General features: G+C 41.1%; 1 long non-coding RNA gene across 1 annotated transcript; it reads left to right on the forward strand.

The window, feature by feature from the left end:
- The first annotated feature begins 250 nt into the window (after positions 1-250).
- LOC104850205 lies at positions 251-19,136 on the forward strand. The gene is made up of 5 exons (XR_002024803.2): positions 251-393; positions 10,593-10,730; positions 11,453-11,566; positions 15,461-15,924; positions 17,967-19,136. It is a non-coding gene; the product is annotated as an uncharacterized LOC104850205 (long non-coding RNA).
- Positions 19,137-25,654: the final 6,518 nt, after the last annotated feature.

Raw genomic sequence — 25,654 nt, forward strand, 5'->3', positions numbered from 1 at the left:
ATCTCTTTTTCCTTTTTTTTTAAGATAATGTTTTTTTTTTTTTTTTTTTTTTTTTTTGGTACTGAGGATCAAACTTGGGAACTTGTGCTTGCAGTAGGCAACAGAAACAAGAGCTAAATCCCTGGCCCAGATAATGCTTTTTTTTTTACAAATGGAGATTTGTGACAATCTGTTGGAGTAAGTCTTAGCAGTGCCACTTAGCAACAGCATATGGTGAAAGCTCAGATAATCATTACCGGTTTTTTTAGCAATAATGCATTTTGATAATGTATTTTGCACTTAATAGGCTACCGTATAATATAAGCATGACTTTTATATGACTGGAAAACCCCAGAAATTCATCTGACTCACTTTATTGCATGGATCTGGAACTGAATCCACAGTACCACTGAGGTATGTCTGTATTTCTCTAACAAATAATGTTCGGCAAACAGGTGGTAGTATATTAAAAGATGAAAGAAGCTGGGCATAGTGGTGTGCACCTGTAATCTCAGCTCTTCAAGGGGCTGATGAAAAAGGATTGCAAGTTTGACCCCAGCCTGGGAAACTGGATGAGACCCTGTCTGAAGGAAAGGATGGGCTATTGCTCTGTGGTACAGTGCTTGCCTAGCATTCATAAAGCTCTGGGCTCAATCCCCAGTACCCTCCTCAGAAAAAATCAAATTCATGTTTGCTTTTATTTATTCTAGAGGACAGGAAAAATATCTTTTGCTTATGGCATATACTTATTAAATGCAGTTTTGCTAATTCTATTATCTATGAAGTGTAGTTTGACACTGACTATAGGATAGAATTAGGAAAATCTTATTTACTCCTGGGCTTCACCTTAGATAAATATACAGTGGACCCTCAAATTACAACCGATCTCCCAAACAACTTGGGTTACAACCAGAATTTGTTTTAACTTACCACCAAAGTCTTGAGTTACAACCCAAGAGTCAGTCTTTCCTCTGTGGGTTAATTGAGAAATCCTGGGCCAGTGCCTCACTAAGGACACTGAGATCTACCTGGAGAAAGTGTGGCCTAAAATTATGTAGGAGAGAGATCTCGAAAGCTGTGCAGAGGAGCCTGGGCATTCAGTTGACCCTGTCACTGTAGCAGAGTCCGCGGGCTTGCAGGTACACAGTGGTGATGTTCAGGAACTGGCGGAGAAACACTCAGAGGAGCTGTCCACAGAGAAACTTCAGCAACTCCTGGCTGAGCATCAGAGAATGGCAGCCGAGGAGCTTTCTGAAGAGGAGGGGGAGCATCAACAGGCAGGGCAGCAAAGCTCTTCTTCTGAAAGAGAGGAAAGCCTGAAAAAATGGGCACAGCTACAGACGTTAGTAGAGAAGACACACCCAGGCAGAGACAAAGCCAACCACTGCATTTCCTTAATGACAATGTTCTGTCGTAGTACAGAACAGTGTGACAGAAAAGAGAAAACAGACAGCCATAGACCTGCTTTTACTTCTGAAAAGACCGAGACCTAGTGAGACAGAAGCAGGTCCTAGGGGACTACATCGTCTCCCAAGGAAAGGACACCAGAGAGCCAGATTCCTGATGTTCTCCTGGAAGGGGACTCTCCTCCTGAACAGTCACCACCTTCCATTTCATCTCCCTTCCTGCAAGCCGAAGATGTCAACTTGAATGGTGAGTACACTATGAAATTGTTGTTTCTGGTAAACGAGGCACACTTTATAACTTTGTTGGACACACTAGGAAAATTATTGGTGTTTCTGGTAAATGAAGCACATTATACAATGCTTTTTTACTGTGAAAAGGTTAGTTAAGGAGTGCTTTGGGAGGTTGGGAAGGCATTATGGGTATTTCCACTGTTTCTTATGGGGAAAAGTCTTGACTTAAAAAATAACTTGAGTTACAACCAGCTCTGGAGTTGCTATTGCACACACAGGGGCCTCTACCCAAATCCCCCAGGGTAATGAGTACTGAATCCAGGAGTGTCTTACTGCTGAGCAATAGCCTAGCACTCTTTTGGACAGGGTCCTGCTCAGGTCCTTGCCCAGGTCAGCCTGGAACTTTTGATCATCCTACCCTGTTTTGGTTTGAATGCGCGCTCCAAAGTTTGGGCTTTTTTTGTGTGTGATTTTATTTATTTTTATTTTTTTAGTACATGTTTTCACTACATAATTTTTACATTCCTTGTGTGGAGCGGGTACACGTACATGAAACATCTTAATTCTTTTTTTCACCTCCTTTCCATCTCTTGATCCCTTTTTCATATGAGAAAGTTCTATTTCCTGTTATCTATCTTTTATTATCTCTTTAGTTATAATTTGGGCTTCTCATAAAAGAGAAACCAGGCAATATTTAAGCTTGTGTATTGGATTTATTTCATTTAACATCATGGCCTCAAGGTACATTCACTTTTTTACAAACGACTCAAACTTATCCTTTTTTATGGCACAGTAGTATTCTATTGTGTGTAAATACTACATTTTCTTTTTTCATCTGTAAATTTTTTTCTCAAAGTTTATGTATTGGAAACAATCCCCACTGCAGCATTGCTGAGAGGTGGAACCCTTAGAGGCAGTGCATTCATGAGGGCAGAACCTTCATGAATGTATTATTGTCTTTATCCTGGAAATAGGTTACTGAGAGCAGGTTTGCTATAAAAGTGAGTTCAGCCTCCTCTTGTTCTCTGGTGCTTTCTTAGCATGTGATGCCTTCCACCATGCTGTAACAAGGCCTTTGCCACATGTCAGCCCCATACACTTGGACTTGCCATTCTCCAGAACTGTGAATTCTGTTCGTTATAAATTATCTAGTCTTAGGCATTCCATTATAGCAGCATAAAATGGACTAACACTATTTTATTTTTCTTGGGGTTTTCATTCTTTCAATATACAGTTTTCTGTTTTCCTTCAGAGTTGTTTTATTATTATGAGTCCTTAGATTTCTAATCTTCCCATTCTTTGTTGCTCCTGGATAATATTGCTCCTCCCAAAACATCTGCCCATTTTCAGTAGGTACAGATTGTTCTGTGAGACAGTTAAACATGACGTGGAGGAGGGGAATGGTCTTTGTAGATTATGAACTTGTGCCCCAAAGACATTAATTTTTCACCAGGGATTCCCAGACCATGGGAACATACTTCACCTAACATTGAAATCTCAATTGCACAGGGCAGTGGGGACATCCTATTTTTCAAAAATTTTTTTCTTAAACTTTAAACTTAAGGAGAAACAGACAAGTTTTTCTCATTTTTTATCTTTGTGAGCACAGATTTTTCTAGGATGGCATTTTAATGTAGGGGTCTCATTCCAAAATTCAGAAAGGCCAAGATTTCTAGATTTTTCTCGTATCCTCAGATGAGAAGTCCACACCTATAGAGGTTGTTGTCTCTAGTTTCAATCATTACATGGAAAAGAACTGTTCCCTTATGACATGAAATTGCCAAATTAAGTGGCAGTTCAATTAAATCATCTCACCCCATAGACCACCCACTCCCTTTTTTAGTTGTGCTAGGGAGTGAATTGAGGATCATGTGCATGCTAGGCAAGCAGTAAGCAGTCTACCACTGAGTTACCCTAAGCTAGCCATGTACATGTATGTATGTATGTGTACATACATATACAGAGTCTAGCTACGCTAGATCTTCCCAAAAGCCTCTGTAGCACCTGGGACTAAAGGGGCATGTGGAACTCTCCTGACCTTTTTGTTATATGTGAAGTACTTTTGTTTTAAATTTTGCTCTTCTTATCTGTAATGGAAAGAACGTTTTTATTTGGCATTAGGAGATATGTGTATATACTGATCCTGCCCCTTACTGATTGTGTGAGGTTGGCCAGGCAACTATAAACTTTTGAGGCTGATTTCTTATCTAAAATGGTGGATGTTATCTTCACAGCATTCAGGAATCCGAAATTAATATCTAGACAAGGCAGATTATATAGACTATAACAGAAAAGAATTAGACTATCTTGGTTTTTTCCTGTTTCTTCTTTGACTTCCATATCGTCTTATCATTTGTTGTAATTTAAGTCTTAATCATCTGACTCCCATTAAGTCATGCCCTTCAAATAACTTTGAAAAAATAATTCATATTCAGGATCTCATCAATTTCTAAATCTGTATTATCCTCTTACTATAACAGCATTATCACAGAGTTGTGACAAGGAGTGAGATAACCCAAGCATTTTATTAAACAATATATGCTCAACAGAAGCTGTTACTACATTTTCCTATGTTTCCTAGACATTTACATTTAATTTGAGATACAAATCATCCTTTATTTCCAAACTGGCTTCCTGTTTCAGCCTTTCTATACACAAGTGATGCTACCATTTTCTCAGTCTGTCAAGCCTGACAATCTAGTCCTTAAGCTCTGCTTATCTACCTTAGCAGTCTACAGTATAATTGATATTTCTTGTACAATATTCCTTATACTTATTTCTTTTGCTCCATAGTGGCCCTTCTTCCTGAATCCTGTATCATGGACTTAACGCTTGTGCCCTCCTTCCTTCTAAAATCCTTAGCTAGGAGTAGTGACACCTGTCCACAATCTTAGCACTTGAGAGGCTGAGGTAATAAGATTACCATGTGTTCAAGGCCAGCCTGGGCTACAAAGCAAATCCAAGGACAGCTTGAGCTACATAACAAGATCTTGTCTCAAAAAACTTAAAAAAGAAAAAAGTAAACAGATAAACAAATAGATAAATATTTTTTCTTGTACTGGGGATCAAACTCAGGACCTTGTGCTTGTGAGGCTCTTTCGAACCTCCTGCCTCATCCTCACAGAGTGGTGAGATTATAGGCCTGTGCCACCACACCCAGTTTGCCCTCAGTTTATAAATTTTTTTTTTGAGACAGGGTCTCACTATGTAGTTGAGACTGACCCTACGCTGATCCCAGTGATCCTCCTGCCTCAGCCTCCCAAGTGTTGAGATTACAGGTGTGTGCCACTATGCCCAGCAAAAGTTCTTTAGGTACTCTGTGGTTACCTATGTGAGAGGACAGAGCAAGAAGACCACAAGAAGAAACCGATCAAGAAAAAAGGCATCACTTGAACCCAACCATGCCGGTAGCCTGATGTTCTCAAGGCTTCCAAACCTTCAGAACTGTGATAAAAAATTTCTTTTATTTAAGCCGCCCTATCTGTTGTCATTATAGCAACCCAAATGAACTAAGATAGTTTGGTAACAACTCATGCCAGAGTTACTGCAACAACCTTTCAGCTGTTTTCCTTATGGGCCAGCCTTCATGCTGTTGTCTCTTTCTTAAATGCTGTTTTCATGTTTCTTTTCTGAAAGTTAAAAACAAAACAAAACATGCTTTCCAGTCAAAGTTGCTTTTCAAGGCTCTGTATAATCAAGCCTTATCTAAGCAACGTTTCTCACTCTTAACATACCGTCTTGCCACCGTCCTACAACCATAACACATTGTTAATCTAAAGTTTTGCTTCTTACGTTTTTGTACCCAAATCCCAACCATAATTTAAGGTGAAGCCTAAATCTAGGTTTATTGCCTACCTTTCTAAGTTTATAGAACTTCTTTCATAGTTGTTAGGCTGTGATTATTTTCCTGTCAGAGGTACAGAAAATAAGGTACATCTTTCCAAATGGATCCTACTTGCAGAAAAAATGGTAGTCTTTATTTATACTGCAGTCCTGATACCTTAGCATAAAGTACATGCTCAATAGGTATTTACTGACCAAAGTTTTCTTTTCCATGGCCTGTTATTTAGCAGACTAACACAAGTACTTCCATCTGTAAAAGAAATGGAAAAATCTAAGACAATTTTTTTATGTGTTAAAAATTCTGGCAAAAAAATTTATTGGGAGAAAATTAGAAGCAAGAGGCTAAACTTTATAAATTATGATTTTCAATTATACATACCTGTGTACTTCTAGACAGTTATAGCAGGGATACAAACCTACTTTATGCAAATTATTAAATTATTGATCAGTGTCATTTTCAAAAATAGCTCACTACTGAGACACTTATAAACCTTCTACAGATAAATAGGACACTTAATGTACATGACAATGAGAGCATGTCTTACTTTGGAAATATTATTTAACACTGTCTTGTCACAAATATGCTTTAGTCCATAAAGAACTGCAGCCAGTTTTATATGAATTGGACTTCAACATCATAAAAAAATCTGAAGAGCTTTGCTTGCTGCTGATAACGGTGGTTTATAATTCAGCAGACTGTCTCATGGCTCTGGAAGTCACCCAAGAAACCACCACATGAGCTGAAAAATGAAGAGGAAACATAGGAGATATGTTTCCTAAAAATGTGGGTTTTGAGAGAAGCCAGTAATTATACACTGGACCCTTGACTTACGAACTCAATTTGTTCACGAGAGATAGTTGTAATTCAAGTTGGTCAGACTCCTTTACACAGCCTTAAGTCTCTCCTATATAATTATAGACCACACTTTCTTCCAGGCAGATCTTAGTGTCCTTAGAGATATTGGCCCACAATTTCTCAATTAATCCCACACAGAAAAGGGTGCTGTAATGTTCCAGAACCCTTCAAGGGTTAAATCTAACAGCATGTGGAAGCATGCTGGCATTTGGTTCATAACTTATGACTTTGGTTTTAAGTTAAAACTAAAATGCCGGTTGTAACCCAAGCTGTTTGTATGTCAGACCAGTAGTGACTAACTCAAGGGTCTACTGTATGTTGAAAAAATGTAAATGCTCACATTAATTATACTGTTATATGACATAACTCATTTTATTTGGTGTTATTAATTAGGACCCTATACTGATGAATTTTAACAGGCACACCTCCCAGAAATGGACAGGAACTACTCACATGTTTAAAATTATTGGTGAAAATAAGAAATCACAGAAAAGATAATACAGTATTAATGGATAATGTAAAGTGTATTGCAGAAGAGCACTGACAATTTTTTTTATTTCCTCATAAACGTCATATAATCTGTGTTTCTATTGTGAGAAACTCATAACAGATAACACTATCTTGAATTCTACTAAACACATTATACTAAAAAGTCTTGTCTAATTTTTCACACTTTTTGTTGTTGTTGTTGTTTTGTTTTTTTTTTTTGGTACTGGGGATTGAACTCAGGTCCTTGTGCTTGCAAGGAAAGTGGCGGAGCCACTGAGCTACCCTGGCCCGTGTCACACTTTTTTGAAAAACAGCTTAATTACATGCTTCTTAAAAATTAAGCAAAAATAAAAATGGATAGATACATATTGAGGATATACTCCGAAGTGAAATAAGTAAGTCACACATGTAAATACCGAATAGTTTCTCTGGTGTGAAAAACTATAACAGTACACAAGATCCTAATGGGATAATTAACAATGTGAAATAGGAAGAAAAGGGCTAAAGGTGTAGGGAAAGTGGCAAGGGTAGGAGAAAGGGAATAAGGGAAAAGAAAAAACTATGAGAAAAGGATAAAATGGAAATAAAGTGTTCATAAATGGGGAGGGAAAGTGGGGGTGAAGGGAGGGCAGGGACAAGGGGAAAAAAATGAGAACCAAGACCTGTCATGTAAATACAAGATCCTACAAGATCCCAGTAATGAATGTAACTGTACTGTATACCTAAAATGTACCAATAAACTCAATAAAAAGGGAAAATAATTAAGCAAAAATAATTTTGAAAGAAGGTCTGGGGGAATATTTTCCTTCATGTACTTTCACAGAAAGAAAAACTTGCTACAAAATTTAGTGAATAAAATAAGCCAACTCTTACTTGACATAACTAAGAATGAGATTTAGAATCAGACAAACTTTCCCAAACACCTTAGATAAAGCAATGGCAATTATTTTATTTTAAAAATCCTGCCTAGAGGAATGCCTTAAGGGTAAAATCTAATGTGAAACAAGCAAAGGAACAATGATTATAAGGGTGTACCAGTGAGAAGGCAATGGAAATGTAAATATACTTTCCTCAGAAGATACTGGAAGAACTTTCCTGAACATTTGAGGAAGAAAAATATAAGCCCCTGTCCTATTATTCAGAGAACCCTTCCAGCTTGGTTGCTGAGACAGATTTGCTATTTATATTAACCTTTTACATTTAGACTGCTACAGCGAAATAAAACTATGCATGCTTTTTCTTTTATTGTATGTTTCAATATTACATGGTTTTTTATTAAAAGCTCTTTAATTTGGGAATATTTTTAATGATTGCACTTTTCCTATGGCAATTTAGGTAATCTGTGTAATTTTTTTACCTAAATGGTTGAAATATTTATTTAGTTCTTTAGAAAGGCCTTTATTTTACATTTAGTTTAGTTTTTTTCTTCAGAAGAATCCTAGCTTTCCAAGATCTTAATACTCTGCTGCTGTGTACACTCAAGTCTCAATCTATAGTACTGACAACTGGAGAGACCTGCACTTAAAAATGTCAGACTTAAAAATTATTTCTTCTGAGCTGGGCATGGTGGCACATGCCTGTAATCCCAGTACTTGGGAGGCTGAGGCAGGAGGATCGCTGTGAGTTTGAGACCAGCCTGGGCTACATAGTGAGTTCCAGGTCAGTCTCAAATAAACAAACAAACAAAAAACCAACCCAAAAAACAATAAACAAAGAACTTGTTTTAAAATGACTTGCTTTGATAACAGCATTCTGTAGGTATTTTGTGAGCGTGTTTGGCATATGTACAGTGGAATTTGACTTTTGAGCTCAGTGTATTCATGGGGGGCTGGTTGTAACTCAAGTTATTTTTTAAGTCAAGACTTTTCCCCATAAGAAACAGTGGAAATACCCATAATGCCTTCCCAACCTCCCAAAGCACTCCTTAACTAACCTTTTCACAGTAAAAAAGCGTTGTATAATGTGCTTCATTTACCAGAAACACCAATAATTTTCCTAGTGTGTCCAACAAAGTTATAAAGTGTGCCTCGTTTACCAGAAACAACAATTTCATAGTGTACTCACCATTCAAGTTGACATCTTCGGCTTGCAGGAAGGGAGATGAAATGGAAGGTGGTGACTGTTCAGGAGGAGAGTCCCCTTCCAGGAGAACATCAGGAATCTGGCTCTCTGGTGTCCTTTCCTTGGGAGACGATGTAGTCCCCTAGGACCTGCTTCTGTCTCACTAGGTCTCGGTCTTTTCAGAAGTAAAAGCAGGTCTATGGCTGTCTGTTTTCTCTTTTCTGTCACACTGTTCTGTACTACGACAGAACATTGTCATTAAGGAAATGCAGTGGTTGGCTTTGTCTCTGCCTGGGTGTGTCTTCTCTACTAACGTCTGTAGCTGTGCCCATTTTTTCAGGCTTTCCTCTCTTTCAGAAGAAGAGCTTTGCTGCCCTGCCTGTTGATGCTCCCCCTCCTCTTCAGAAAGCTCCTCGGCTGCCATTCTCTGATGCTCAGCCAGGAGTTGCTGAAGTTTCTCTGTGGACAGCTCCTCTGAGTGTTTCTCCGCCAGTTCCTGAACATCACCACTGTGTACCTGCAAGCCCGCGGACTCTGCTACAGTGACAGGGTCAACTGAATGCCCAGGCTCCTCTGCACAGCTTTCGAGATCTCTCTCCTACATAATTTTAGGCCACACTTTCTCCAGGTAGATCTCAGTGTCCTTAGTGAGGCACTGGCCCAGGATTTCTCAATTAACCCACAGAGGAAAGACTGACTCTTGGGTTGTAACTCAAGACTTTGGTGGTAAGTTAAAACAAATTCTGGTTGTAACCCAAGTTGTTTGTGAGGCCGGTTGTTACTTGAGGGTTCACTGTATATATATTTTATGTACTAGATTTTTAATGTACCTTACAGTCAGATGAGGGAAAGAGTCAAGGTTGCAAGTGAAAGGCTGTTAATGGACTCCTATTCTAAAGCCTGAGCCAGCAAACCTAACCCAGTAAGACTACACTCCTGCTGTGGGCACTGACAGCAATCTCTCTATATATATAAAGAGAATGGTCTCTGGTGGGAGGAGTTCTTAACTACAACAGTCTCCCTTTCTGGCCACCAAATAAATGGAGCACACTTTCTTCCTATATTGGATAACCTCAGGTTGTAAAAAAAGACCAAAGTTCCATCAAGTTACTTCATACGTAGATCCATTTTGTGTTGCTGTAACAGGATATCTGAGGCTATGTAATGGGAAAGAAAAGTTTATTTGGTTCATGATCATGGTGGCTGTTAGGTCCAAACAGCATGGCCCTGGCATATTGTGGCAGCCTCTTGTCTGCATCACAAAGTGGTGCAAAAGCAGAAGCTGGTACATGCAAAGAGACCCAAAGGACGTGCCAGTCTTGCTTTATGAGAACCTGCTCTTGCAGTAACTGACCCAGTCCCACAAGAGCAATAACTTACTCCTCAGAAAAGAACATTAATCTCTCTTTAAAACCCTACTATATTATTCTCCCACAATACTATTGCACATTGAGGTCAGGATAAGTACAATTGTGATTGGAATCCAATATGTCTCCTCAAAAGTATCATTATATTGAAGGCTTGGATGCTGTTGGGCTTTTAGGAAGTGATTGACTCATGAAGGCTCATCATCAATGGATTCGTCACAATTTGATGGCATTATTGGGTCAGAAACCACAGGTGGTGCCCCGCTGAAGGAAGTTAACCATAGGATTACTATATCTGCTCCCCAATGCTTTCCTTTTGGGCTCTTGCTGTCTCTCTCTCTCTCTCTCTCTGCTTCCTAGATGCCAGAAGCTGAGTACCTTTCCTCCACCATGTTTCTGCCTTACCACACTCCTAAAAGCAACAGAACCAAGTGACCATGGACTGAAACCTCTGAAACGATGAGCTGAAACAAACCTCTACTCCGTTGTTTTTCTCAGGTATTGAGTCACAGTAACAAAAGCTAACACATCTGCAATACAATAAGGACTGATGGTGTCACTGGTCAACAGCAAGTATGAAATCAAATGTGAGGCATTGTGAGTGTAGAGGTCTCTTTTCTGGAAGTTGTGGGGGATTTCCTTGATCAGACCTGATTCCATTTATTGGTGGAATTATTTTGTGTGTGTGGCCTCCAGCAGTTCTTCCATATTCATTCCCTCCCTTGGCCACTGCTACAAAAGGATATGCCCCAGTGTTTGTTCCTAATTTATCAAGTCTGGTTTACTAAGTTAGTATCTCACTACTAGACCTCTCTATCAATAGCAGCTTGAAATAATCAGATTAGAAAAGACAACTTTTTTTCATTTTTATTTATTGCATTTTTAAAATTATATTAATAGGATACATTTGCAATATATAATTAATCTTGGGGAATTGTTACACATACAAATTGCATCTTGATCATTTTTACAAATTTAATTCTTTGCTGCGGAATTTAATCTTGTTTGGCTTTCGGCATTCAGATCTTAATATCTGCTATGGTTCAGATCCAGAACGTCCCCCAAAGACCTGTGTGTTAAACACTTGGGCTTCAGCCTGAGGCACTACTGGGAGATGGTGGAACCTGTAAGCGTTGGAGCCTGGTAGGAGAAAGTTAGGTCATCTCTGCCCTTGGAGAGGAAATGTTGGGACCCCTTCCCATCTCTCTTTCGTGTTCCAGCCATGAAGTGGAAGGTTTGTTCTTTTGCATGCTGCCACCACGATGAACTGCCTCACCATGGTCCTGTCCGAAAGCAGCAGGACCAACTGACCATGAACTGAAACCTCTGAAAATGTGAGCCATACCAACTGTATTCCTCTTTTTAAGTTGATTACCACAGGTAAACTGCCACAATGACAGCTGACTGATACAATGTCTCTTATTGTTGACAGTTTAGTAGCAGATGATTCTCCAACCCTACTTCTCTAGTATCCTCAGCCCTGGAAAAGAGGCTGCTACCCTGGGCCCCACACTTCAGAGGCTCCCTCTGTCACTAGGGGTCTGATGTTCAGCGTTTGTACAGCACAACTTGTAACACAAAATATCAACAGACTATTAACACTCAAGAGAAACACTTCTCTACATCTCTTATGCATATACTATCAGAAAAAGTGATTCTACTGGTAGCCCTGAAGATCCTGTGGGCTGTGTTACTGCTGATGTCAGAGATGAACGCTTGTGTAGTCAGGAGATACTTAAGTGGTGGAAGTGTTCACATAAGAAAAAAGACACATGAACTTGTCAGCGTAAATGTGGGAGATCTTTGCACAACAAAGTATCATTTCCCAGCAAAGTCAAAATGCCCATTTTCTTCTTTTCCTGTTCCGATTTGTATTATTGTCAAAAGATGCATATGGTATCTAAGACAAATCTTGCAATATTAACAATTTGTATTACACCAGAGTTTGGATTTATCAGTTCTAGATGCATGTATATTGGCAACTAAATGGACATTAACTATAAAAAATAAGTATAATTCAAGATATTAAAATTATTTGTTTATTAATATTTTTTTTGGTACTGGGGATTGAACTCAGGACCTTGTACTTGTGAGGCAGGTGGCAGCACCACTGAGCTAAATCCCCAGCCCCTCTTAAACGATCCTTATACAAGCTCATTAATTAAATTTTTATTTTACCTTCTCATAGATACTCTTACATCATGAGGAAAACGTTTAAAAAATAATTTTAACATTTGGATTTTTAAATTTACTTTAATTTACATTTTGATAAAAATATATTTAAATTTACATATTTTGACTACATTGTTTTATCATTACTGTGAAGAAAACAAGTTTACATAATCATTTTTAGCATAGTGACCTTACTGAAATGAATATATATTCATGTCATAAATTTTATCTTAATTTTTCATTCATGTAAGAAAGTTGTTAACCCATCAAAGAACAGCCAAAGTATATATTATAAATATTAAATATTGTCGTCTTTGATAGTTCTCTAATTCTCAATCATTAACAATAGTTTTATATGGCTTTTTAATTTTGTCATTATATAAATGCATTTGCCAAGGTGAAAGAGTAGAATGTACTTTATTTAATAGTTTTTGTTGTGGTTTGGGTCATAAATGTTCCCCCAAAACTCATATGTTAAAAAGCTTGGTCGAAGGGCCAGGGATTTATCTCAGTGTTTTCACTGCCTGCCTCCCAAGCTCAAGGACCCGAGTTCAATCCCTAGTACCAAAAAATAAATAAATAAAATAAAAAGCTTGGTCCTAAAGAATAGAATAAAATAAAAGCTTGGTCCTCAACTGATTGCACTACTGGGAGGTGGCAGGAATTTTATAAGGTGGAGTCTTGATGGAGGAAGTAGATTACTGGGAAGTCCTTTCAAGGGTCCATTTTGTTCCTGACTCCTGGCTTCTGTCTCTCTTTCTCTTCCTCCTGTCCACTGTAAGATAAGCTGGTTTGCTCTGATTAGGCTGCCTGTCATGATTCTCTGCCTTACCACAGACCCAGAAGCAATGCAGGCAAGAGACCATGGACTAAAACCTTTACTTCAAGTTGTTTATCTCAGGTATTTTGTCACAGCAACAAAAGGCTGACAGACACAGTGTGGTTTGTGACTTTTAAGTATTTAGTCACTGGGTATGTAGGTCTCCTTTTATATTCTGACCCCAGACCTCACAAATTTTAGAGCAGGCCTACCTATAAGGTCTCAAATTTTAGGATGCTTCTTATGCCCTTTCATATCTGCATGTAAACTGGCCAGTTCTTGTCATCTTAAACTTTGTCATCATCCCAAATGGTAGGAGAGGGAGAGAGAAAAACGTGTTGAAGATTTCAGACCAGCCATTCAGTACTCTAGCCTAGTTAGTGACCACAAATGTCATTCCTAAAATACAACTAAGAATTAGTCATATAGCTTGACCCAGCCACAAGGGAACCCAAAAGAAGAGCTCAAAAGATTTGCTCAGCAGAATACAGTTGAGATACTATTTGTTCTTTCACAGATGAGGCAATGGGAGTTTAGATTTTGCAAACCAATTAAGGTTATCCAAGCAGCAGAGGTAGAATTTGAACACAGGCAGCTGGAGAGGCAAGCCAAACTTCTTACCCAAACCTCTGGGATGAAAAGAAATCTTGGGAAGCACTCTTGAACCTGTGCAAAATGTGGAACAGGGCTTCACATTGACCTCACATAATCCTCAAAGATACAAGACACCCTAGTGAGCATCTAAGAGTAAAATTTATAGTGTTCTGACTCTAGAACTCCATGCCAGTCAAGTAATCTCTTATATGTTAGTATAAAAGTTACTGAGGAGATGAAAATCCAAAAGCTCTGGAGGGGGTTCATTTCCTCAACTCTGAGCAAGAAGCCCAAATACCAGGTCTAAGTTAGCTGAGTAAAACAGGTTGCTACCAGGTGCTGCTCTACTGGAGGGTTTTTTCCTCTTTCTCTAAATCTCAGCGATGCTCTTCACCCAGGAAGCCCCACTGTTAGGTTTGAGTCTGGCTGTCCCCCAACTTCATTCGGTCAGAGATAGTTGAATCTGAAATGTGTGCTGCTGGGATTAAGGGCATGTGATTACTAAACCACTGCACCTGAGTGAGTGCTTTGGCACCGCCCTAATCCCTGGTTATCTAAACAAGATAAAAAGGGCAGAGAGAGCTGTTACACTCTCTTGTTTCCTTTGCTACCTTGTGCGCACCATGTTGTTTCTCCTCTGCAATGTCTGTTTGCCATCTCTGCCTTGGAACCACCCAATTATGGACTGAAACCTCTACGAACCATAAGCCAAAAACATCTTTTCCCTTTTATTTATTTATTTATTTATTCATTCATTCATTCATTCATTTTTTAATTCTTTTGGTACTGGGAATGGAACTAAGGACTGTGTGCTTGCCAGGCAGGCATGGCGCAACTGAGCTAAATCCTCAGCCCTCCCCTTTAACTTTTGGTGCCAGGTATTTTGCCTCAGGGAAGAGAGAAAACTAACACACCCACTGGTGTATCCATACCCTCCACCTTCCACACTCCCTCTACACCGGCAGGGCAGCCAGGGGCTTCCCTTCTGATACATAGTTCAAGGCCCTGTGCCCTGCCCACTAGTTTTTGTCAGTGGAATGTTTTAATTCTAAGTCATATGGCACCAGTGAACATATACCCATGCACTGCAAGACACACTTTTAATACCCATATGGGTATTACACATACGTCTTTTGTAAAAACAAACAAAAATCCGGGAAAAACAATTAGAATAAATAACCTTATGAAACAGGAAGATACATTATTGCAGAAAAGTTGGAAAATTTAAAACAAGTAAACTGTATAGTTGAATCTTATTGTTACAGTACAATATTTATGAGTTTAAGTGGAACTGTTCAAAGAAGACTTAAAATGAGGTGAGCAGAAAGTATAAAATTCTGGAACAAAAACTCAAAAATGCTGCAAACAAAACTTGAAGGGATGGTGTGGCATAGGGGAAGGCTAAAATTGTACTAAAAATCCCACTCTGTCCTGAGACGTGATAGGTGTCCCCGGTGTTCATTCTCCTTTAAATAACAGAGTTTTTAATGGTACTTGGTTACCAGCTTCAGGTAGGATCCACAAAGGAGGACAAAAATCATGCCATACTTAACAAAGAGACGGTAACATGGGAAATTTTGTTCTTTTTTTTTTTTTCTCTCTCTCTCTCTCTCTCTCTGTCTCTTTTCTCTCTTTTTTGTAGTACTGGGAATTGAACCCAGGGCCTTGTACATGCTGAGCAAGTACTGTGAAACAGCTACATTCCTAGCACATGCTTTTCATTTAGAGACAAGATTTCACTAACTTACCTAGACTGGCCCCAAACTTGCCATTCTGCTGCCTGAGCCTCCTGCGTAGCCAGAATTACAGGGGTGTGCCACTACACCTGGTGGGAACGAGGCTAATAGATGTGCAAAGACTGAAAACTCCAAGCAGGAACACTGAAGTAAAACTGAGGAAAGAACCGCAGGGAGGCGCTACCAGTTCTAGGGCTGGGGGACAGAGAGAAGCGCGAAGGTGATGGAACCTGGAACTCAAAGGAAGTGTCCTACAGAGCGGTGACTTGGTCTCAGACTTCGAAGAGGGGGCAACGGGGCCAGTTCTGCGAGTTCCAAAAGCAGTCGGAGACTGGAACCAACTGATGCTGCTGGAGCCTAAGACCCCAAGGTAAAGCCACAAGTATGGAAGAGGCATTCCCTTCTCTTGTGTGGTCCAGTTCTCTTCCAGTACCCCTGTTGGCAGAACATGTGACAACGTCAGCTGATGATAGAAATGTTTGTAGCTTTAATCCTAGAATCAAAAACCAGAATGTAGAGGAGAAAATGCATCTGAGAGACAGTAGTTTTAAATGGCACAACTGTACCAGGTGGGATGCACAAATACAAATACAATAATGTTTAATTGAAAAACTTTATTTTTGTAAAAGGTATGTCATTAATCTCAAAATACACACATACACACACACACACACACTTTGAACACATTTATCTCATCATGTTGGCCATTTACCTCAACATGTTGCTGAAGTAGTTCTGAAGTTCTCTTTCCTGAATGTCTTTAGTTGTGCTGTCATGGCCACCTCGGTGTCCTGAATTTAAATTCTGATTTAAATGGTTGAAAATTTAAGGCAGTGCAGAGGGGAAAAATAATAGTGGAAATCATGAAATTAAATGAAAGGAGGAAACAACACTAGAGCATAATAAAGATATAGTTGGATAAAAAAGCAACATCAAACCATATCTTTGTACAAGAGAGACATGCAAAACAAAAAGACAGTTGAAATAGATGAAAAAGATATCCTTGGGAAATGCAAACTATAAAACAGAGTAGAGCGACATTAACATCAGACAAAGTAGCTACAGTCTGAAGCCTAAAGTATTAAATGAGACAAAAAGTGGTAAAATCTATGAAAATATAAATAAGCCTTTTGTGTACGTCATACCATAACATCTTGTAACAAAGTGAAACATGGGCAAATTGGATCCTCAAGCTTCTAAATTCTTCGTGTGACTGAAAAAGAAACAGACTTATCTTGTCACATGGCACGATTTCAATTCAGCCTTTGGTGTTGCAAGACTTCTCTTATATTAGAGCAACCCAGATTCTGAGAAATAATAATTACTGGATGAGGATCCCTACGAGTCTTGAGAGCCTTGGAGAGGGGACTGGATTTCCCCTTGAAAGAGCTGACTCCTCCCACCACCAGTCCTCTTGGGAACAGTGCAGCCAGCACCCAGGAAAAGGTCTGGAGCTGGAATGAGTGACAGAGGCGTGAGGATGGCTAGGCTGGGGCTTGAGCTGTGGAGGCGCCTGGTGAGTCACTTGTGAGCCGAGGATGAGCACGGGCTACAGGTTAGGAGGCTTGGGAAGGTCTGAGCTTTTGCAGAGGTAAGGGTTTTCTTGTTATTGGTTTCTGTTGTTATTGTTGTTGTGGGAGTATTGCTCATTGATGAAGATTCGAATCATTCTTAGTTTTTGCTTTTTCTTTGTCCCCCATTATTCCAGGGCCTTCAGAAAAGTCTCACTGGGCCTTTTTAAATATTGCTACTGGTCTCAGCTGTGTCTCTTTGTACCTGGGGCAAAGGTGGTATAGGGAGGGCAGCCACAGGCTGAGAACACAGACCAGCAGCAGCAACTGAGGGGCCAGGGATGCTTATGGGGGCTTTGTGGCTTTCACTCCCACACCTCCCCACTTCAATTTGGACTCAATAATCAGAGGTGAGAGTTGGCCATGCCTGTGTGGTCAGGTCTGCATTCTCTGGTCACCTGTCCAAAGACAGCAGGTCCAGACCTCACCACTAGCCCACCTCCTGCTCCAAGAGAAAAGCGCCCAAGTTGAAGACCCACAACCCCTAGGCTAGGGCTCCTTCCGTGGCCAGATTTTGTTCTTTGGTCATTTTTCTAGAGGCTCTGTTAGTGTTAGTATTTACTCAGTGATTCGGAAGAGCTTTTATGCAAAGCAGCAGTGGGGTACATGGGAGGAGAAGCTCCACAAGACTTGCAGCCTCATCAAGGAAGTCCCGGTGGTAAATCATCAGTGCTCAGAGGCCGCTGATTTGTTTCTTGCTAACTCCTCCCAAACTGTCCGCTCCTCCAGCTTCTGCCCGCAGGACCTAGGCATATAATTTCAATTAGGTAAGGAGTTAGTACACATGCCGAGTACATTAGGCGATTCTACAGCTTTACTAATTCTGTTCATTTTCCCCAAGGCTCACGGTCTGAGGCAGTTTTGTCTCATGGAGTCCCCCAGAAGAGGGGACTGGCGGACTGGGGCTGAGCTGTCATGGGTGGACAGTCACAGACCGTGGGAACGTGGTACTGCGGAGCTGGGTGACGTGAGATGACAGAATGGACGGAGAATGTTCCACTGGGCAGAGGAACAGGTTTGTAGAGGCAGTGAATATGGCGGTAGGCTGGGTGGGATGCTATAGGGTCCCTGCCCTGTGTCACTCACACTGTTCAGCTGAGTCTCGGAGCATCAGAAAATGTTGAAGTGTTCAAAATTCTTAGGACAGAGGAGAAGGGATGGAGCTGACCCACAGGGGAACCAAGAAAACCTTGACTCTAAAGCAGAAGGAGAAGCAGGGCTATGTCATGGGTGGACATAGTGGGAAGGTTTTGAGCTCATCCAGATCCTGAAATTTGTGTTCAGATCAAAATGTCACCAAGATTTTGAGAGGAATACAAAGGCCCAAGTAATGACTAGCCTGTGGATGTTTCTCTCGTAGCCTGGAAATTAGCCTACTGCCTGGATCACTTGGACCCAGTAGGAAAAAGATGACACACTTGAATTAGCAAGTCTATCCATTGCATTTTTGTCTCTCCTACCCTCCCCTGCTTCCTTGGGCTTTGCACCATGAGTTCGAGCAGCACAAGCCACCCCTCCAAAGGCAGTCAGCAGATCCTGGCCTTCCCCACCTGCAGAATTCTGAGCCAAAATAAACATCTTTCCTTTATAAATTATCCAGTCTCAAGTAGCCTATTGCAGCAACAGAAAATAGACTAAGACAGTAGCAGAGTTAGATTTCAAATCCAGGCTGGACATACTGGGAAGGGAAGGATTTGCATTAATGCATAAAACCCTGTTTTGTACCTGTAATGAGATAAAATATATGTATTTTATTTAAGTAGCTTTTGGATTAACTGAGAATCCTTTCCTAAATGATTCATAATTAGACAACCTCACCCTGGATCCATCGTCGCACCACCCCTCCTGTTAGGAAAGGAGAGGTGTGCTCTTCTGTTGGAGCTCCCATCTGAGCCCTGGAATCCCACCTCAGGATGTCCTGCCACCTACCAGCTCCAGGTTCCTTTGCCTTCCTTTTTCCTCCCTACTGATGGTGTCTAACTTAATAAAATAAGATGGATCTCCCATCCTAGAAGAGAAACCTCAGACTTACTCTGTGACTCCTGCTAGTTTCAGCCCTTTCGCCTTCTTTACAGATAGCCTTCTTTTAAAAAAGTGGTCTAGGGCTGGGGATTTGGCTCAGTGGTGCTGCTGCCTGCCTTGCAAGCACAAGGTCCGACTTCAATCCCTGGTACCAAAAAGAAAAAAAGAAAACAAAAAAGTGGTCTGTACTTGCTATCCCCAGTTCTTTATCCACCATTCATTCATTCCTAACCTGAAGCAAACTGGACTCTGAAGCCATCTCTGCAGCATTTCTTCAAAAGTAGCCACTGTTAGCCGGGTGTGGTGGTGCACACCTGTAATCCTAGCACTCAGGAGGCTGAGGCAGGAGGATCGCTGTGAGTTCGAGACCAGACTGGGCTACATAGTGAGTTCCAGGTCAGTCTCAACTACACAGTGAGACTCTGTCTCAAAACAAACAAACAAAAAACAACAACAACAAAAAAGTAGCCATTGTTCCCTTACTGAAGTGATTTTGTACTTTGACTACTGTGGCATCACATTCATCTGTATTCCCAGCCACAGGATTCTGGTACTTTCTCCCTGGAAATTTAATCCACTCCCATGGCTTAAGAACTCAGTAGCCTACGACAGTCTACAAGCTGTTAGTGTTTGTAAAATATACAGTCATCTCACTGTGGTTCAGAATATGTAGTACATTCTTTGGATGGTTCATTCATCCTTCTTGCAGAATAGATCAAGAACTATGTGCTGTGCTCCACTGAGCACTTCCCACAAATTACCTCATTTAATCCTCACAACAAACTCGCAAAAAGGGCTCTGCTTATTTCTTCTATTTTGTAAATGAAAGCACTGAGCCTCTGAGAAAATAAGTAATTCTCCCAAAAACACAGAATTAAAAGTAAAACTGAGCTGGGTATTTAGCTTGGTGGCACCGCACCTGCCTCGCAAACGCAAGGTCCTCAGTTCGATCCCCGGTATCAAAAAAAGTAACGAAACTAGGATTCTGTAATGTGGTAAAGTTTTAATATTTAATTAAAGTATTAAGTTTCATTACTTCACCCTTCCATCCCAACTGTCAAATGGTAATAATTTCTAGGCACACTACCCACAGAGCAATGTTGGAAAATGTCTGAAAAAGAAGTTATTGCTCAGATTTGACCTTCATAACAGACATTTTAAAGCCCCCAATAGAAAAAGTAGTAATGAGAAGCCAGCTTTCAACTGAGCCTTTGAATAAGACAGAAGTTTTTTTTTACTGTGGACCGCTAAGAAGAGAAACTGCAGAAGGTGATATACAGGCCACACTTCCTGACTGGAGAGGTGCTTGCAGAGATCTGGAAGAAGGAGAGTATTGGACACACCTTGCCTTGTCCCTTGACACCACCCCGACTTGGGGCCAACATTCTGATGTAAGGATTGATGATGACCAGGAAAAACCAGCGCATGGCCCAGTCCCCTGTTTCCCAGTACCTGGCCAAAAAAAATTAAAAAATAAAAATAAAGCACGGCAAATGCCTGTAATTTTAGTTTTATAATCTCAGCTACTCAGGAGGCAAGTTTGAGGCCTGCCTAGAAAACTTAGTCTCAAAATTAAAAAAAATAAAATAAAATGGGCTGAGGATGTAGCTCAGCACTCCCTCCTTTCAATCCCAAGTACCCCCAAAGAGGAGGAAGGAGGGAAGAGGAGAAGAAAATAGAAGGGAAAAGGGGAAGAGGAGAGGGGAAAGACAGGGAAAGGAAAGGGAAGACAAGGTTGCAAACCTCCTAGAGATGCCATGTGTTTGGAGTGGTGTCAGAACCTAACCCCAGGAAGTGGGTCAGCTGCTGTGGAGAGGACTATGGAGGTTGAGCCCAGGGCCACATCTTCCAGAATGAGACAAGGAGGGCCACTAAAGGGCCTGCCCTCTACAGGAAGAGCACAAACGTGCTGAGAGACCTGGGAACCTGCAAGAGTTACCGGATCAGGATAACAGGGCCACAGGGAACCCATCTGGCTCACAGCCAGATGCTTGGGCTGGACCCAAGCCACGGCGACAGTGACAGGCCAGTCCTCATGCACAGAGGAAAAGGCCTCAGAGGATTCCAGCAAAGGCAGGATGACAGCTTGGGGACTGGGCCATCCTTCCCCAGCATCGTCACTGAGGTTCACCCTGAGCCAAAAATGTCACTTGGGAAGAACAGGATAGAATTGGGACAAATCCCCTGACAGAAAAAAATGTTTTTGCCAAAGAAACCCAGTAAACTTAGAAGACCTGAGGCTTGGAGAGAGGGACTTAGGAGATTCCAGGCACAGAACTGATGAGTCGTGGCACCCCCCACTACGTCACCTGTCTTCTAGAGCTTTGTGGCCCAGCTTCGTCCCTTAAGTGACCAGTACAGCAAGTGTAGGAGCCAGCTCTCCTGAGCGTATCCGGAGTGGGCCTCTTACTACTTTTTCCTTTTTCCTCACTTTACTCTTTCTTTGGAAGAATGGAGGGGTCAAGAAAACATTATGGATAATAAGAACTAAAGTTAGGTTTTATTTTCAAGTAAAAAAATTTTCTAAGAAAAATAGTAATGTAAATACTAAAAAGTAAGTAAAGAGCAATGAGTAAAATTAGTTTTATTGCAGTCTAGAAGCTAATTAAAGCCAAAGCACGGTGGCAGATGCCTGTAATTTCAGCACTCTGGGAAGCCGAGGAAGGAGGATCCTGAGTTAGAGGACAACCTGAGTTACTTAGCAAGCTTGAAGTTAACCTGAAATACAGTGAGACCCTATCTCCAAAACCAAACAAAACACACCAGTGCTTTAATTTGAAACATCAAGCATGAGAGTTTGTCTCTGCTGAACATTTCTAGGTGTACTCAAACAACCCAGGGTTAAAGTAGAAGGGACTAACTCCTCTTTGGGGGCCGCCAAGTTCTGCCCTAATGCACTAAATTCCTCTTCTAGCTTATGTTGTAAGAGTAGCCTTACTTAATTGTTCATCCATTGAGTAATTTGTGTCAGTGTATTCATCAAGATCCAAAGAAACCTTAGTGACTAGAATGCTATATTCACTGGTGTCTGAGCTGTGATGAGGAACGGACCTTTCAGGCAGGCAGTGCAGCACACACCATGATTGTCTACCCCTAGCATTCCCTCCCCTTTCGTCCACCCAGACCATCTTTCTTCAAGAGTCAAGCAGCTGGTGGTGCACGCCTGTAACCCCAGCACTCAGGAGGCTGAGGCAGGAGGATCGCTATGAGTTCGAGACCAACCAGGGCTACATAGTTCCAGGTCAGTCTCAACTACATAGTGAGACCCTGTCTCAACCCCCGCCCCACCAAAAGAGTCAGGCATACACATGCTCCAAGGAACACATCAGAACCAATCATTGTCATACCTGGGCCTTGCCAGGGATTCGTTTAGTCATGGGCTAAACTAAATCCTACCAAATAATACATAAAATAAGGCTGCCACAGAGGTCCTGAAAGTATTTTGTGATGGCAGCTATGAGGCTGTATCTTGTATATTTGTTTTCTGGGGTTGCCATAACAAAAGCCTACGTGCTAGGTAGATTAAACAACAGGACTTTCTTGTCTCACACTGATGGAGGCTTGACGTCTAAAATCTAGGTGTTGGCAGTCGGTTCGTTCTGAGGCTATGAAAGAAGAATTTGTCCTCAGCTCTCTCTTTGGCTTGTGGATGGTCATCTTCAAGTTCATATGGTGTGCTCCCTGAATGCAAGGTCTTTTGAACTGAATTAGGGCCTACCCTAATGGTCTCATTTTTGCTTGATTACCCCTGTAGAGACCCTATCTCAAAATAAACTCATGTAATTCAACAGATGAGTTTGAGGGGAACACAGTAGAAACCATAGTTATATTTCTTCTAGCCTTTAGGCAAGGTTGAGTCTGGATACACTAGGTTTCCTTGTCTTTTTACTATGACCCTGGTAGGACTGGAGGTCTTTCCTGTGTCTCTGACCCAGAAGTAGGCTGATAACAGAAGAATTTACCGCCATTCTGAGAGTTCATCCTGCCCTTCCATGGCCACCTTCATGGAAAACTGCTTCATTCTGGAACCTTTATGTCTAAACATACCTCTCTCTGGCCCTAGACTCGTCTTATACCCACACTTTGCTTCAGTCACCTCAGACACAGGTGTCCCCTTATTTCCTGTAGTTCTTCTCTGCCTCTGTTATCTTCTTTATCCAACTAAGAGGTCGTGGCACACCATTTAAGCACCCCCTCCCATAATTCTAACCTCATGTGCCTTGTTAAACTTTCACTGCAACTGCCTGGGAGAACCCTGACCCTTCATTCCATTTGCCTGTTTAAGTCCAGCCTCAAGGGCACAACACGAAGACCCACATGCAAAGAAGGTTAGTGCTCTTTTGACTTCGTGAACATCAGGGTTAACAGACCACTCAATGACTTCTTCCATCTTTTGTCCTATAATTATTTAAATCATTCCTGTTCTTTCTTTGTGTGAACAAAAGCACCCTCTAGTGTCTCTGTCTAGGTACCGTCCTGTTTACTTTGCTCCTTCTTAGTAAAAGTCTTAAAGTGATCTACTTTTATTTTCTCCCATTTGCCTCCCTTTTTTTCATGAAGCCACTCCATTGTGGCCATTTCTCAACACTTACTGATCCTGCCATTGCCAAGATTTCCAACAGCCTTTATGTGGCCAAACTTAATGAACATTTTCCTTTCTTTATTGCAAGTGGCATACTGGGACCATTGCATACTGCTGGCCCTCACTTCCTCAGACAGCCTCTTCGTCCGACTTCCAGGTCACTATAGTCCCCTTGTTTTCTTGCCTCTCTGGTCGCTATGGCAGCCTTTTATTCTGTATTCCCCAACTCACTCTTCTCAGCTCCTTTTTTTCTACCCTAGGCACTCCCTGGATGATCATTCCTGCTCCCAATGGCTCACATGACATCTACTCAAGATGCCCCCTGCATCTGGATTTCTTTCCTGAATCTCTCTCCCGAGCTCCAGACCCAGATGTGCAACAGCTTGAGGAACATCTCCACTTGAGTGTTACCCAGGCCCCTTAGTCTTCCTGTGCTTGTCAGTTGAGCCCCTCGTAAAAGCTGCTCTTCCTGTTTCTCGTATCTCATCGGTAGATGGCCTCCTCATGGGGCAGTGGCTCTGGAAGCAGACTACTAAGGCTGGTGACCCAACTCCACTGCCCTCCAGCTGGTAGATTACTTTGGCAAGGTAATTAACTTCTTTGTGTCTTGGTTCCCAAACTCCAAAACTGGATTATAATTCTCCCTCTGTCAGAGGATTATGATGAGTCAAAAAGGGAGATTACACATAAAACACCAAGAACAGCTCCTGGCATATATTATGTAAGTTTTAGCTAGTGTATCATGGACGATACAATTGGAGTCCTGGGACTCAGCCTAGGTTTCTATATCTAAACATAAAATTTTTTATTTATCTCCTTAATATCTCTTGAATCCACTCATGAGGCGTAGAGGAGGAGTTATCAGGAGAGTGAATATATCTCCGGTGCTACCACCTTTGTTAAGGCCACATTTGCGCTCAGCTGAACAGCAAGAATCACTTCCTAAATGGTCTCTCATTTCCAGGCCTGCGTAACCCAGGCACCTTTCCACACTGCAGCCTAGGCTGTCTTCATTCAATGCAAATATCATAATACTTAATGCCATTGAGTGTTGTTTCTCTACCTTCAAAGTAAATCCACATACCTTGTCAGAGAGACAGGGCCCAAATGAGGAGGCCTCCGCCTGCTCTTTTCTGTCTTCCACTTTGCAGTCTGAGCTCCAGCCATCGGGACCTGTTTGCAATTTTATGAAAACAACATATTCTTTGCATACATTTCCCCCCTTCATCTGTGTTCTCTGTTTAAAGGACATTTTCTTCAGAAAGTTGTCCTGGACCATGCTGCTTGTGTGTTGGTAAAGATCTCACACTGCAGAGCTCTGGGGGTGCTTTTCACAGAGGCTTTAATGTGCAGTGCTCACCCTGCAGAATCATCACAGCAAACTTTGACCTCCTGAGGTCACTTTGGAAGTTTCTTTATGGGTTCTTGTAGTACTCTGAATATGTATCCATCCATCCACCACACTATTTAATCCTCTTTCAATCAGACTATAGGCTGGGGATTCAGCTGAGTGGCACCATACCTATCTGACAAGCGCAAGGTCCTGAGTTTGTTTGCCGGTACCAAAAAATAAATAAAATCAGACTATGAACTCTGTGAAGGCATAGACTGTGCCTGATATCTTCTCTGTATTCTGTAGACCTGACATACAGAATATCTATTGAATGAATCAAATGAATCTAATCAGAATGTAAGTGAATATATCATTTTAAAAATTAGACCATGCAGTTCAGTAATACACGATTCTGTTTTATTCTACATAGCAGCTATAATCTTCCACCTCTAAGAGTTAAAATATTGGTCCCAGCGCTAGGTGATGTATACAAAAACTTCCCTACATGGTTCTTTCTACTGGGATTACATCATTCCAGCCAAATTGGCCTTTTTTTCTTTTTTTTAAATAAATCAGAACCTGAGTGATACCT

This window comes from Fukomys damarensis, unplaced genomic scaffold, assembly GCF_012274545.1.
Source record: "Fukomys damarensis isolate Sample0158 unplaced genomic scaffold, DMR_v1.0_HiC HiC_scaffold_26, whole genome shotgun sequence".
In the NCBI taxonomy this organism is placed as follows: Eukaryota; Metazoa; Chordata; class Mammalia; order Rodentia; family Bathyergidae; genus Fukomys; species Fukomys damarensis.